Below are 16,281 nucleotides of genomic sequence, written 5' to 3'. Positions count from 1 at the left end.
GAAGGATAAATAGCAGCCAATGCATTACAGATGCTAGAAGTGCTTGGGTGCCATTTTAGGATGAAGGGGAAGGAGGAGAAGTGCTTAAAGTACCGGGAGTGGGTGCGGGAGTGGGGTTGGGCCCAGGGCTGAGGCAAGGCCCCCCCTCCCGCCTCAGTGGGTCATGCCCAGGGCAGCAGCGGTGGTTGCCGTGCTGGGGGTGGGTGGGTAGTGGGGGGAGTGACTGGTCAGTGCTGGCACAGGAGAGGATGCCTTTGTGCTGATACTGATGTATTGTGTGTTGCACTAAGACATGTTGATTGAAGTGCTTGTTCTCCTCATTCTATGATTAATTGAAATTACAAAAATAAGTAAACAGCACTCTGGCCTCAGAATCAGCCCTTAAGGCATGCGGATCCGGTTGAAAAGCCTATGAGAGTATTTCAGGCATGGAAAGCCAAGATACTCTGGGGAAAAAAAAAAACACAAAACAAACAAACCTAAATGAAAGATCTCCACGAGTGAGATCCCAGTGGAAAGAACGGGTCATCAAAGAAGGAGGTACCTTTCTCTGAAGGGAGGAGAGAACTTCCACTTTGACCATGGCCTTGTCTAAATATGATCAGAGTCAGTGAACTCAGGGGGCTTCCATAGCCTTGGCAGCTCATGACAAGAGCCTAGGGTGATTACTGATGCCATAAACAAGAGTGTCAATTTTGAAGTCCACAACAGGAGTCACTGTGCACTTACTCCTCATGTAGGATCTCTGTCCTTAGTGTGCTGTACATTGAGATTTAATGCTATAACTAGTACTCAAACAGTATTTTTCACTTTATGTTTCTGTGTGGAAGCAAACTGTTGAAATCTTTACTTAATGTATGCTAAACTGATCTTCTGTATATAAAAAGAATCGAAAATGAATCTTGATGTGAATGGAAGGGGAGAGAGAGTGGGAAAGGGGAGGGTTGCGGGTGGGAGGGACATTATGGGGGGGAAGCCATTGTAATCCATATTCTGTACTTTGGAAATTTATATTCATTAAATAACAGTTAAAAAAAAAGAAGTAAAATATTTAAGAGCTGTTGAAGAAGTAGTTGTTCCAGTTATCAAACTCTGTTTTGATGGGATAGAGATTGATATTTTGTTTGTTTGCACTGCAAACTATTCCAGAAGATTTGGACCTATGAGATAATAGTCTGCTTAAAAATTTAGATATAAGGTGCATAACAAGTCTTAACAGTTTCAGGGTGACCGATGAAATTTTACATCTAATAGCAAACATTGACAACTTCAGGTTAACTCTGAAAGCTATCAAACTGGGGGCCAAACGCCACAACATCTATTCCAATATATAGGTTTCCTCGGTGGTGTTTCCTGGGCTATGCTAGTAGCAAAAACTTGCCAGCTTTATCCAAATGCAGTAACATCAACTCTTGTACATAAGTTTTTCTTGGTATTTTCTAAATGGGAATGGTCAAATCCAGTGGTATTGAAACAGCCTGAAGAATACAATCTTAATTTGCTTGTATGTGACCCAAGGGTAAACCCCAGTGATAGGTACTATCTTATGCCTATAATTACACCAGCATACCCACAACAGAACTCCATGTACAATGTACAATCCAACATAGATTGTCATGGTTGAGGAATTTAAACAAGGTCTTGCTACCACATATGAAATTTTGCTGAGTAAGTCAGAGTGGCCCAAACTTTTTGAAGCTCCAAACTTCTTTCAAAAGTTGAAGCATTGTATTGTACTTCTAGCAAGTGCACCAACAAAAAAACAGTGCCTAGAATGGGTAGGTTTGGTGGAATAAAAAAATCCACATCCTGGTTGGAAACTTAGAGAAGAATGAATTTATTACCCTGGCCCAGTTATTACCCCCCCCCCCCAGTTATTTCCAGCACCCAAAGAAAATCCTGACAAGGAAGAATTTTGAATGATTTGAGTGATTGGGTTAGTGTTTAAAAAAACAACTTTGAAAATCTCAGTGTTGATCTCACCTATGATATTCCGTCTTTTACTGATCGAGTTTATAGGCAAGCAATAAACAGCAAGATGTTTGAGGTGGATATGAAATTGCTGCAATGCATGTAAAAAGAAAGCAGCTCCATCAGCTGCCACCTAATCATGTGCTTCAGATAAAGAAAAGGCATTCAGCAGAAGGTGTCAAGGTGACAGCTCTAAATGACAGCAGCCTCGACTTCTCTAGACTTCTCTATGAACAGTGATAACAGCACGTCTGTGCCTTCTCCCACTAGTGCTATGAAGATCAGTCCATTGACAGTTCAGGCAGCTCTCAGGGCAGAAACAGTCCTGCTCCAGCTGTGACAGCAGCCGCTGTGACCAACAGACAGCCTACTGAAGTTTCTGTGCCATAAATAAATTCCAGTGAAAGCTCAGGGTGTACATCAAGTGAAAGCGTTCCTCAAACTGTCACACAACCAGCCATTTCTCCAGCACCAAAGCCTACAGTCTTCAGAGTTGCTTCTTCAATACGGCTGGTAAACTCACCACCTAGACTTTCAGGAAATGCAACAAAAGTACGTAATCCTATAGCAGAGTCAAGAGGACATCTATAAGGAAGAGAACCCTAAGAAAACCAAAACAGAAGAGGGTGAAACAAGTGAAGATGCTAACTGTCTTGCTTTGAGTGGACATGATAAAACTGTAGCAAAGGAACAACTTGATACAGAGACAAGTGCATCTCAGTCGGAAACTATTCAGACAGCAGCTTCTCTGTTGGCCTCTCAGAACACATCCAGTGCAGACTTTTCAGATATCCCTGCTCTCCCTGCAAATCCTATTCCTGTTATCAAGAATTCAATAAACTGAGATTGAATCAGTAAAAACAGCTTCAGAGGGTCCATAAACAATATCTGTGAACTCAACCTGTTTTCTTCAAATGCTAAAAAAGGAGAATGATGGGTACAAGACTAGACATGACTGAAAATGGATTCAGGTTTTTTTTGGTGACCTCCCTTACTGGGCTAATCAGCACTTGATCAGAAGTCCAGGTGAGTATGTAAAGCCAGAAGTACTATTATTGTTGTGTTAGCAACAGTTGCATTAACTATTTCAAAAATTACTGCCTTTAAAAAAAAACACCTCATACTATATTTGTATGCATATTGACATCTGAATTGAGTTTATGTTTGATGCATTGTTTGGAAAATTTGCAATGCAACCTGGCATAAGAATTGCTGATTCTGATGATGCACTTTTATGTATTTTTTTATTAGACACTAGAACTAATTTTAGATTCTCAGCTTGATGGATTCCTTTTTTTCCTGAAGAATCTCCTTTGCCATTAGCTTCCAGTTGGATACTAGTGTGCGGTGGTGTGCCATCACACTTCAGAGAGAGGATGCGAGCAGGTCTAGCTTCGTCTCTCTAAGAGGTAGCTGTACCCCTAGAAGGTGAAATGGCAACTCTAGGGTTTACATTTGACATTGAAACAATAATTAATACATACTTGGTTTTGATGGGGTTGTGATTAAGAAATGATATACTGGTTTTATTTATAGAATTGTTTTATAGTGAATACAAATCAACAAACAGCAAGTATTTTTCTTCAAGCTTATCGAAGTTCTGTATTCTTTTGCCTTCAATCTGTTTTATTCAAAACAAAAACAAGAAAATTTTCTTATACTCCTTATCTCTTTTTCTTATTTTCCTTTTGCACAAGGTAGGAATTACTTCATAGAAAAAAAATTGCCAGTATTTTTTTTAATCCATGATGTGAAACCAGTAAGATGCTGTAGCTATATGACAGAGAACATTTTGGTCCCATGGCTGAAACCTTTAGAGTGAGTAAAAATAATGCCTGTGAAACATGATATCTATCTTGGATGGTCATTTAATCTCTAAATAAAGAAAAATTTTGTACACTCCTGTCTATAGTAAATTGACTTTCAATTTTAAACATGTAGGCAAAAAGGCATTTTCTCCAAGATTTTTAAACTGACTTTTATTTTTAATTGTTTACCAAAATTTGTCGGTGCGTTTTATATACAGAAACATTTTAAAAATCATTTCTAGCAAGTACTTGACATCTAGTCAGCTTTCCTTTTATATTTTTTTTAGTCTATCAAAAGATTAGGAATTCCTTTCTTTAAAGAAAACAATTTCCATGATCAGGCAGAAGATCTGTCTTTACAAAGTGTGAGGGCTTAAACTTAATCTTTAACTGGACAAAGCAAACCTGATGAGCATGCTTTATGAATCTTCCATTGTGCTCCATTCTATCAAATGTGTGTTTTTTCATGTTAAATTGCAATTAATTAAACTCTTCCCTTAACCTTCTAAATTAATTTTCCAAAGCTGAGTGTAGTCTTTTTCTCCTTAGGCTATACATTAATTGAAGCTTTCTTTTCAATATGACTTTATGTCTAGTATATAATATTTCTGCTTCCTACCTCTTTGATCTGCACAGTTCCCTTGCCTTTTCTTCCACCACCTACAGAAAAAAGATGGTCATCCTAACAGATGAAGTGTACAAGGTATCTGTGGGTTTTGTGTAGCTTTACAATTAGATTGAAATTGCCAGGTGCAGATTTAGTCTCGTCATTTTGTTTACACATTGGGGAAAAAATTCAGTTTATTAACATTTCATATAACTGCATCCAAGTTTTGCCAAGCTGGAAACTTGGACATTTTCTCTGTAGTGACTTTTTAATTCTAGTTTTCATAACCTGGAGATCAGACGGTTGCTTTCGCATGATGTATGTAGTGTCTCATGACTGGGTTTGCTTTGTTTTATAGTATCTGAACTCCTTGTATTTTTCAAGAGATATTTTCTAAACAGATGATGTATTTCTCCATTGAAAACACAATTAAGAAACAGATAAAGAATACTACAGAAGATTTCACAGGAAGATGGAGGTGTGAGTAGAGGATAAATCCAACTGAAGATTGAGATATTCCAGAGGTGAAAGACATAGCAGGAGGATGGCCAACTGAAAACCTAGGTATATAGGTCAGAGGACAATATAGTAACATAGGATCCTGCTAAATCGCTTAGAAAAAAAGATTGTAGATTAAGAATAACTTCACTCCTGATCCCCTTTTTCTGCCCTCATCCCCAAGCCTTGACAAAATAATTCCATTTTGTCAGATTTGTTGATATAATTAGCAAACAAAAAAGTATAGTCATCTTGCTGTCCACTAACTCCCCAGAACTTCTCATTCTGCATAACTGAAACTTTTTTACCTTTGACTAAAATCTCCCCATCTCCTCTATTGCCTATCCTCCTTCTTATTTGCTTTGATGTTTGAATTGTTTTAGATTCCACAAGTAAGTGACATCACATAATATTTATCTTTCTGTATCTGGCTTAATCTCTGTTGTCACAATGGCAAGATTTTCTTCTTTTCTTGACTGAATAATATTCTGTTGTATGTGCATATACATGATACATATAAAAATAAAAATAATATTTATACAAATATACAGGAAGTATTTTTTGCCATTCATTCACTGATAGACACTTACATTGATTCCACATATTTACTATTCTGAATAGTGCTACAATGAACATGTAAGTACAAAAAACTGGATATTTTCATGCAAGAAAATGAAGCTGGGCCTTTATTTACACAAATACACAAAAAATGACTCAATATAGATTGAGACTTAAATGTAATATCTAAAATTGTAAAATTCCTAGAAGAAAATAAAAAGGAAATTCCTTGGTGTTGATCCTAGAGATGATTTTTTAGATATGACCACAATATCACAGATAACAAAAGCCAAGAAGTGGAACTATATCAAAGTAAAAATATTCTGCAAAAGCAAAGAATTAACAAACTGAAAAGGCAACCTATGAAATAGGAGAAACTATTTGCTTATCATATATCTGATAAGGAGTAAATATTAAACAAATATAAGGAATATATTCACATCAGTAGTATAAAGCAATGGGTTAGATTAAAATATGGGCTCCCTTGGGCAGTTGATTCACCTTGGCAGAGAGGCAGCAAATCTGTGGTCATGCCAGCCACCATGATCATACCCATCCCCTCTGCCAAGAATGTAGGAGAACTACCACACCCAACATGTGTGTCACTCGGAGTCTTCCCCCACCCATGAGCACTGGCCAAATCTCCATGTCCCCACCTAGCACACACCTCTAGATATCCATGGAAGAAGCAGGCACTCCAGATAGAGATATATTTAAAAGATAAAAGTGTTCAGAGGTGGGGAAAACTAACAAGCGTTTCAACAAATGGCTAACAAATTAGAAATGTAAGAAACAGGAACAAGGAAGACAATATGGCTACCCAAAAGGAAGATAATAGCACTTCAATAATAGAATGTGAAGACAAAGAGATTGGTGAAATATCTGAAAAGGACTTCAAACAATGACCATAAGCAAATACATGAGGTCAAGAAATCTATACCATGACATACATGAGAAATTCTGCTGGGTACAGAGATATTGAAGAGTACTCAAATTGAAAGAAATGAAGAATTCAATGTCAGATAAAAATAAGGTGGAAAGCCTTAACAACAGACTCAGTGGGGCAGAAGAAAGAATACCTGAGCTAGAAGAAAATCCTTGGAAATATCTGAGACAGAAAAAAAGAAGAGAAAAAATTTGAAAAATTAAAGCAGTGTTCATGATTTGTGGGATACTTATCAATTGACCAAACATATATACCTTAGGATTTCCTGAAGGTGTGGAAAGAGAGAACAGGTTAGAAGAACTATTCAGTGAAATAATAGCAGAAAACTTCCCTAATTTGGAGAAAGAAAGGTATGTGCAAGTATGAGAAGCACATAAAACTCTCAATACACATGATCAGAAAAGATCTTAACCACAAAACATAAAACTTTCAAAAAAGCAAAACATAAAGAAAATATCCTAAAGTTTTACCTCACCCCAGTTAGAATGACTATCACCCAGAAGTTAAAAAAAATAAAATAAAAATGATGGGGAGGATGTGGGAAAAAAGTAATTCAATACAATTTTTGTGGGAATGTAAACTAGTAAAACCATTATGAAAGACAGTATGGAGATTCTTCAGAAATCTCAAAATAGATCTGCTATTTAACCCAGTCATTCCCCTATTGGGAATTTACTCAAAGGAAATCAAATCAGCATATAAAAGAGTAATGTGGTTAAAGTTTTCCACTGTATTTTTAATTTGATAAAAGATCAAATTCAAATGGCCAACAGACACATGCAAAAAAATGCTGAGGATCACCAGCCATCAGGGAAATGCAAATCAAAACCACAATGAGGTTTTAGTTCACCCCAGTTAGAGTGGCTCTCATACCAAAACAAAACAAACAAACAAAAAAAAACAATAAATGCTGGTGAGGATGTGGGAAAAAGATACCCACCCTAATCCGCAGTTGGTGATAATGTAAACTAGTACAGCCATTGTAGAAGACAGTATGGAGATTTCTCAGACAGCTAAAAATAGATCAAAGATATTACCCAGCCATCCCACTCCGGTGAGTTTACCCAAATGAAATGAAATAAGCAAATGAAAGAATTATCTGTTCCCCTATGTTAATGTAGCTCAATTCACAATACCTAAGATATGGAATCAGCCCAGATGCCCATCAACCGATGACTGGATAAAGAAAATGTGGTATATATACGTTATGGTATACTATTCAGCCATAAAACAGAATGAAATCCTATCTTTCACAAAAAATAGACTCAACTGGAAACCATTATACTCAGTGAAATAAGCTAGTCCCCAAAAGACAAATATCATATATTTCCCTGTTCTGTGTTAGCTAATTGAGTACAAACAAGTAACAAATATGGGTGGAGTTGATATATTGATAATTGATTATAGCCCTTGTCTCTACTGTTGAAGAACAGTGTTTTTTTTCTTTTTACTATTTGTTCAATTGTTTATGTAGTGGAGGATTAATCTTATGATTATAAAATGAACTAAAAGTATGTCATTATAAAAATTAAAAGAATAAGAAAGGAAAGAGGAGAGAGGGTGGGAGTGTGGGCAGGAGGGAGGGTAGGGTGGGAAGTATCATTGTGCTCCTAAATCTGTATATATGAAATACACGAAATTTGTTTGCCTGAAAAAAAAAAAAAAGAAATTGACTAACAATACCAAAAAAAAAAAAAAGTTTTGCTTAGGCCATAATGGTCTGCAATCAGTTACTCACCCCTCCTCTCTTGCAGAAATGAAGATAGCCAGCCAAGACCTCCAGATACCAGCTATACTTTATGCACTTTATCACCTCTTATGAACTTATTGAAGTTTCTTTTATACTTGGTAATCAATTTCAATATCTGAAATTTCCTTGAATTAATTTCTTTTTTAAAACTTTTAGACCTATGAAATTCCTGTGATGCTCCTTTAGTTTCTCCAAGATACTGCTAAATTTTGGACATGTGCTGTAGTATGAACCATTCATCTAAATACCATATTTGAATTTCACTCAGCAAAGGTGTGATAAGTAGGAAGTAATTAACATCTCAATCAGTTGAAAAAAAAAGTGTGACTAGAGATCTTAACACAGAGAATATATGTTTATTTTTGCTTAAAGTTGCAATCTTTTTACATAGGTTTATTTGTTTATTTTATGGCCAGAATGGCAGAGAGAGGAGGAGGGAGATAATTCTTCCATCCAGTGGTTTACTTCCCAAATAGCCTCAATGGCTGGTACTCTGCCAGGCAGAAACCAAGAGCCTGAAACTCCATCTGAGTCTCCCAGGTGGTTGGCAGGGACCCACGTACTTGGCTCATTGTCCATTTTTTTTCCAGGGGAATTAACAGTAAACTGGATTAGAAATGGAACAGCCAGGGCTTAAACAGTCACTCCAATACCCAGCATTGCTAGTGGTAGCACCTGCTGTGCTATAATGCCAGACCCTAAAAAACTCATTTTTATCAGGGAAAACACATTTTTTCTAGTTGATAAACACCCCCAAGAGTTATGTGTACCCCTGTGTCAATAACAGCTCAATTAACAATAGCTAAGATATGTTATCAACCCAAATGCCCATCAACTTATGACTTGATAAAGAAACTGTGGTATATATACATGATGGAATACTACTCAGCCATAAAAAGAATGAGGTCCTGTCTTTCACAACAAAATGGATGCAGTTGGAGACTACTAAGCTTAACGAAATAAGCCAGTCCCTAAAGGACAAATATGTTTTCCCTAATTTGTGGTAACTACTATACTGAGTAAAAAAAAAAAAATGTAATGTATATGAGTGAAACTGATATTTTGAGATTTGATCATTTTTTGTAGCCCTTGTCTGTACTCTTGAGGAACAGTGGCTTTTATACTTATAAACTGTTTAATTATGTCGTGGAGGGTTAAGCTTATGATTACAAAGAAAATTGGAATCAGGTCATTGTAAAAATTAAGAGAGAAATAATAGAAAGAGGATGTAGGGTGGAATTGAGTGAGGGAGTGCAGGAAGGTACCATGGGAAGCATTATGCTCTTAAAATTGTATATTTGAGAGGCTGGCCTTGTGGCATAGTAGGCTAAGCCTCTTCTGCCTGCGGTGCTGGCATCCTATATGGCCGCTGATTCATGTCCCAGCTATTCTTATGATCCAGCTCTCTGCTATGGCCTGGGAAAACAGTAGAAGATGGCCCAAGTGTGTGGGCCCCTCATGCATGAAGGAGATCTGGTTACTGGCTTTGCATTGGCCCAGCTCCAGCCTGGGCAATCATTTGGGGAGTGAACCATCAGATGTAAGACCTTTCTTTCTGTCTCTCCATCTCTGTCTGTAACTCTACCTCTCAAATAAAGCAATCTTAAAAAAAGAACTATATATATGAAATACATGAAATGTGTTCCCTTTATATACACAAACTGTATATGTAAAATACATGAAATTTGTTCCCTTTATATATAAAAAGTAAAGAAATAAAAAGTTATTCCTAAGTATATTATTTTTGATGCTAATGTAAATAAGGTTATTTTATTGATTTATTTTTAAATAGTTGATAGTGTGTAGAAATACAACTGATTTTTATATCTTGATTTTGTACCCTGCAACTTTACTGAATTCGCATATTAGTTCCAATAGTTTTTTGATGGAATATGCAGTGTTTTCTACTTGTAAGATCATGTCACCTATAAACAGAATAATTTTACTTTTCCAATCTTGGGTGCTTTCAATTTTTTTTTCTCTTGCCTACTTGTTCTGGCTGGGATTTCTAGCACTAAATTGAGTAGAAGTGACGAGCATGAATGTCCTTGTTTTGTTTTTGATCTGAAAACTTTTCAGCTAAGTATGATTTGTTTTCTATTTCAGATGTTCTTTCTTTTGCCTCACTGAGTCTGTTGTTAAGGTTTTACACTGCATTTTTTATTTGACATATTGAATTCTTCATTTCCAATTTTTCAGTTTGATTTCTCAATATCTCTGTCTCTAAACAGAATTTCTCATCAATATAATGTATGGATTTATTTTTTCTTATTTTTTTAAAAAATTATTTGTTTATTTGAAGTGAAGAGTTACAGAGAAGGAGGGAGGGAGACAGAGAGGGAGAGGGAGAGAGGGAGAGTGGGAGAGAGGGAAAGAGAGAAAGTTCTCTGTATACTGGTTCACTCTCCAAATGGCCACAACAGCTGGTGCTGGGCCAATCTGAAGCCAGGAGCCAGGAGCTTCTTATGGGTCTCCTACATGGGTGCAGGGGTCCAAGCTCTTAGGCCATCCTCTGCTGCTTTCCTAGGCACATTAGCAGGAAGCTGGGTCATATGTGGAGCAGCTGGGACTCAAAGAAAATAACACAAGTATTTGCTTCCCTGAATTTTTGAGTAATCTTATGATAATTCTTTTGAATTACTTTTCAGGCATTTAATTGCTCTTTTCATCTTCACATTCTAATATTGAAGTGTTATGTTCATCTTTTGGAGTAATAGTCTTCCTTGTTCATATTTCTTGTATTCTACATTTATTTTTAGGCATTTGCGGAAACACTTCTTGATTTTCTTTGAGGGCTTGTATCTTTGAAATATGCCTCTATGACTTAGTGGCGTGTCTGCTCCTTCAGTGAATATCCAGAGGCGTGTGCTGCATTGGGCAAGGGGGCTCCAGTCAGTGCTTGAGTGTCAAGAAAGAATACAGAGTGACATCCTGTGACAGATCTCTTCTATCAGCAGCAGGTGGAAGTATGATCAATCTGTTTGTGTGAGCATGGCCTTATACCCTCTCAGATAAGGTGAACCAACTGTGTAAGATGAGCCACCAGGGACTACACATCCCACCCATGCATGCACAAAGGATCTGAACTTTCCTCAGTAAGAGTGCAGAACCCTATGCAGTGACTCACTCTAGGCACTCAGGGGGCTCTGAGTCTCTGAAGCCAGACACAGTGATTGCCCAGAGACCCATCCATACCCCATGCCTTATTGTGCAGTCACAGACTTCCCAAAGTCATACTGCACAGGGCTCCCACAGTCACAGGGAGCAGGAGATTCACTCTTAGACTTGTAAGACTCCCCCATAACCAGAGAGAACCAAGGCATTTCTAGAGCCAGTTGCCTGCCTGATAAAAGTTGGCTGGTGATCTGCCTTGGAAGGTAGAGTCTGTATGCCTTGATAGAGTGAGGGCAAGGGAGCACTTCACATGCCTAAGAGGATGCTCCATCCCCCACCAACCCTTGGGACACAAAGTCAATAGCAATTGGATTTATCCCTGCTATAAAATCCCCTAGTCATGGGGCCAGTGCTGTAGTATAGCAGCTTAAACTCACGGCCTGCAACACTGGCATCTGATTTGGGTGTTGGTTGGAGTCCTGGCTGTTTCCCTGTTCCAGCTCACTGATAATGCACACAGGAAAGTAACAGAAGATGGCCCAAGTCCCTGGGCTCCTGCCCCCAGTTGGGAGACCCAGAAGAAGCTTCTGGCTCCAGGGTTTGGCCTGGCCCAACCCATCACTGAAGCCATTTGGGAAGTGAGCCAACAGATGGAAGATTCATTCTCTCTCTCTCTCTCTCTAACTCTGCCTTTCAAATAAATAAATAAATAAATCTTAAAAAAAAAAACAAACCTCCCAGCCATATGCCAGCCATAGCAGCCTCTACTAGCCTTATTAAGATGGAGCTTCAAGGCTGGCACTGTGGGGCAGCAGATTAAAGCCTGGCCTGAAGTGCTGGCATCCCATATGGGCGCCAGTTCTAGTCCTGGCTGCTCCTCTTCCAATCCAGTTCTTTGCTATGGCCTGGGAAAGCAGTAGAAGGTGGCCCAAGTCCTTGGACCCCTGTACCTGCATGGGAGACCCATAAAAAGCTCCTGGCTGCTGGTGAGAATGTTGGGGGAAAAGGAGAGTGTTTTTTTTTTTTTCCTTCATACTATTTGTTGAACTCTTTACTTCATGTAGCATTAATCTTATGTGTACAAAGTTAACTGAATATAAATTTTCATAAAAAACAATAATGGGAATAGGATAGAGAGGAGAAAGAAAGGTGAGAGTGTGAACAGGAGGGAGGGTGGGGGTAAAGTATCACTTTGTTCCTGAATCTGTACATATGAAGTACATGAAATTTATACACCTTAAAAAAGGGTGGTGGTGGTGCTGTGTCATAGCAGGTAAAGCCACTACCTGCACTGTCAGCATACCACATGGGTTCTGGTTTAAGTCTCAGCTATTCCACTTCTGACCCAGCTCCCTGCTAATGTGTCTGTAAAAGTAGTAGAAGATGGTCCAAGGTCATGGGCCCCCCCACATCTATGTGGGAGACCTGGAAGAAGCTCCTGGCTCATGGCTTTGGATCAGCCCAGCTCTGCCTGTTGCAGACATTTGGGGAGTGAACCAGCAGGTGGAAGATCTTTCTTTCTTTCTTTCTTTCTTTCTTTCTTTCTTTCTTTCTTTCTTTCTTTCTTTCTTTCTTTCTTTCTCTGTCTTTCTCCCTCTCTGTCTCTCTATCTCTCTCTCTGTAACTCTGCCTTTCAAATAAATAAATAAATCTTACAAAAGAAAAAAAACTAGAGAAGAAATAAACTTGAAATGTAAAAAACAATACAAATGATCAGTGAAATGAAGAGCTAGTTTTTTCAAAAATAAAATTGATACACCCATTGGCCCAACTAATCAAAGAAAACCAAAAAAGACCTAAATTAATAAAATCAGAGATGGAAAAGGAGATAAAACAACATATTCACAGAACTAAAAAGAATCATCAAAATTACTACAAAGAGCTATATTCCAACAAATTGGAAAACCTAGATATGTTATCCAATGGATAGATTCCTGGACTCATACAGTCTACCAAAATTGTGTAATGAAGACATAGAAAACCTAAATAGACCAATAATCAAGATGAAGAGAAAATCAGCAATAAAGACCTTCCCAATAGAGGAAAACGAGGACCTGATAACTTCACTGCTGAATTCTAATAACTGTATGAATAGCTAATTTCAATTCTTCTCAAACTATTCAAAACAACTGAAAGGGAAGGAATCCCCCTCCAAACTTTTTCTATGAGGTCAGCATCTCCTTAATTGCAAAACCATAAAAAGGTATAACAAAGAAAGGGAACTATACATCTACACCCCTGATGAACATAGAGGCAAATATCCTCAATGAAATAATAGCTAATCAAATCCGACAATTCATCAGAGATTATTCACCTTAGTGGAATCTATTCCTGTATTCCGGGATAGTTCAACATACTCAACAATAAAAAAAATTACCTCAATAGATGCAGAAAAATCATTTTATTAAACACAACATTCCTTCTTGATGAAAAAACCTCAAGCTAACTGGCTGTAGACAAAACATACCTTAACACAATTAAGGCAATATATGACAAACCCACAGCCAAAATCATATTGAATAGGGAAAACCTGGAAACATTCCCCCTAAGATCTGGAACCAGACAAGGATGCTCAGTCTCTCCATTACTATTCAATAGTTCTGGAAGTTTTAGCCACAGTCATTAGGCAAGAAAAAGAAATCAAAGGGATACAAATAATAAAGGAGGAAGTCAAATTATCCCTGATTGCAGATGATATGATCCTATATATTGGGGAACCAAAAGACTCCATAAGAGATTATTAGAACTTACAGTTTGGCAAAGTTGCAAGATGTACAATCAACACTCAAAAATCAATAGACCTTGTATAAATAAAAAATACCATGGCTGAGAAAGAACTTGTAAGTTCAGTCCCATTTGCAATAGTCACAAAAAATTTAAATATCTTGGGGTAAATTTAATGAAGGATGTGAAAAGTCTCTACAATGAAAATTACAAGGAGAATCCAAGATGGCTGAACAGTGAAAAGACATCTGGATTTTGACCAGGGGAAGATAACAGAAGATAGTGGAAGAAATGGATTCTCAAGGGAGAGTTTCGCAGTGGAAATTCTACGGAAATAAGAGAGACACTATGTTGCAGCATGGGAAGTAAAGATGCACAGCAGTGAGTGGGGATATCATGCCTCCCACAGCTAGGGACTGGGACTGGGGGAAATGCCACCTTCTGAGAGCAAGATGAGAGCAGACTGCAGAATCCTGTGCCACAGGTTGCTATTGCTTGAAGAAGAACCTTATAGACAAAATTGATTTTAAGTCCATCCTGGAGCCCTAGCTGGGTGGCAAGGTGACCACCTAATCCAATGAAGGAAAAGCACATTTCTTTCTTCTCATCCCCCACACTGGGTATCCAGTGACCAGTAGGGAGACTGAGACATCTTGATGTCAGTGGAGCCTGCAGTAGCTTTCTCTTGCACAATCAAGGCATTTTCAAGAAGGAAAAATCTGCACTCCCCACTGACTATGAATCTGGCTAGGAGGTTTGGCAGTGAGCTGACACCCACTTAGGACTGTGAAGTGCTCCCATCCCCTCAACCTATCACAGGTTACAGGGTTCAAACTCCCAAGGCAAAGCAACCACAGGCAGCAGGCTCTGGGAATGGCTCTGCTGTCTCTGTGGATAGGGCAGGTTCAAGAAGCTGAGAGTAGATTCTCTGCACTCCATGACCATGGGAGTCTTGTGCACGGTGACTGTGTTGATTCTGTGATTGTACAATAGGGCATGGGGTATAGCTAGGTCTATGGGCAATCACTGTGTCTGGCTTCTGAGACTCAGAACTTCACAAATGCCTAGGTTGGGTCACTGTACAGGGTTCTGTGTTCACACTATGGACTGTACAGACTCTTTGTGTAGTACAAGTGCCTGAATGAGGGGTTATACCCACTGTGGGCTAACTCTGGGCACTGATCACTTTGAAGAGTCAAAGTGTGTGGTTGTGATTAGCTAACAAGCATTATCATAACCTCTTTGATGATGACAATAGAAGATACCTAACACATCAAATTTAGGGGTGTCACCCTGGATTCTTGCCCACCCATGAAGACTGACCAGAGCTCCCTGGCCCCACTCAACATACACATCTAGATATCTACTGAAGAAGCAACTGCTACATTAAACCATAGAGGCATAATTCAAAGACAAAACCCATCAGAGAAGAAAACCAACAGATGTTTCCACAAGTGCCTAAAAATAAATGCAGAAATATAAGAAACAAGAATAAAACAACATGACTCCCTAAAAGTAACACAGCAACCCTTTAATCTTAGAATGTGAAGATGAAGAGATTGATGAAATATCTGAAAAGGAATTCAAAAGAATGATCACAAAATTACCCAGAAACATAGAGAAACAAATTCATGAGACAAAGGAATTAATACATAATATGGATGATATTTTTTTGCTGAGACATTGAGATACTGAAGTGAACTGAAACCGAAATATTTGAAGAATTCAATATGTCAAATAGAAAATACAGTGGAAAACCTCAAGAACATACTTGGTGAGACAGAAGAAAGAATATCTGTCGTGCTAGAAGATAAATCCTTGGAAATAGCTCAGACAAAAAAAAGCAGAAATTAGAAAAACTGAAAATAGTATACTACATTTCTGGGATATTATTACATGACCAAACATACATGTCTTAGGAGTTTCTGAAGACATGGAAAAAGAAAGTGGATTAGAAGGCCTATGTAGTGAAGTAATAGTAGAAAACTTCCCTAATTTGGATAAATAAAAAGCTACCCAAGTACAGGAAGGTCATAGAACATCCTAATGGCAAGATCAGGGAAGATCTTCATAATGACACATTGTACTCAAACTTTCAACAGTAAAACGGAAAGAAAAGGTTCTAAAAATGTGCACAAGAAAAAAGCTAGATTACATTCAGAGGAACCCCCATTATGCTAACAACTGATTTCTCATCAGAAACTCTATAGACTAGGAGAGAATGTAGAGATAAATACGTTCTAAAGAAATTGTCAACCTGGAATACTGTACCCAGCAAAGTTCTCAGTTATAAACCTAAATTGAA

The 16,281-nt window shown here is 38.0% G+C and overlaps 1 pseudogene; it reads left to right on the top strand.

Moving 5' to 3' along the window:
• Positions 1–1,072: 1,072 nt before the first annotated feature.
• On the top strand, positions 1,073–3,218 carry LOC108177347 (poly(A) polymerase alpha pseudogene; annotated as a pseudogene).
• Positions 3,219–16,281: the final 13,063 nt, after the last annotated feature.

This window comes from Oryctolagus cuniculus, chromosome 5 (assembly GCF_964237555.1).
Source record: "Oryctolagus cuniculus chromosome 5, mOryCun1.1, whole genome shotgun sequence".
Classification (NCBI taxonomy): domain Eukaryota; kingdom Metazoa; phylum Chordata; class Mammalia; order Lagomorpha; family Leporidae; genus Oryctolagus; species Oryctolagus cuniculus.
The sequence above is the reverse complement of the archived record's forward strand: the minus strand, read 5'-3'. Positions and strand labels throughout refer to the sequence as shown.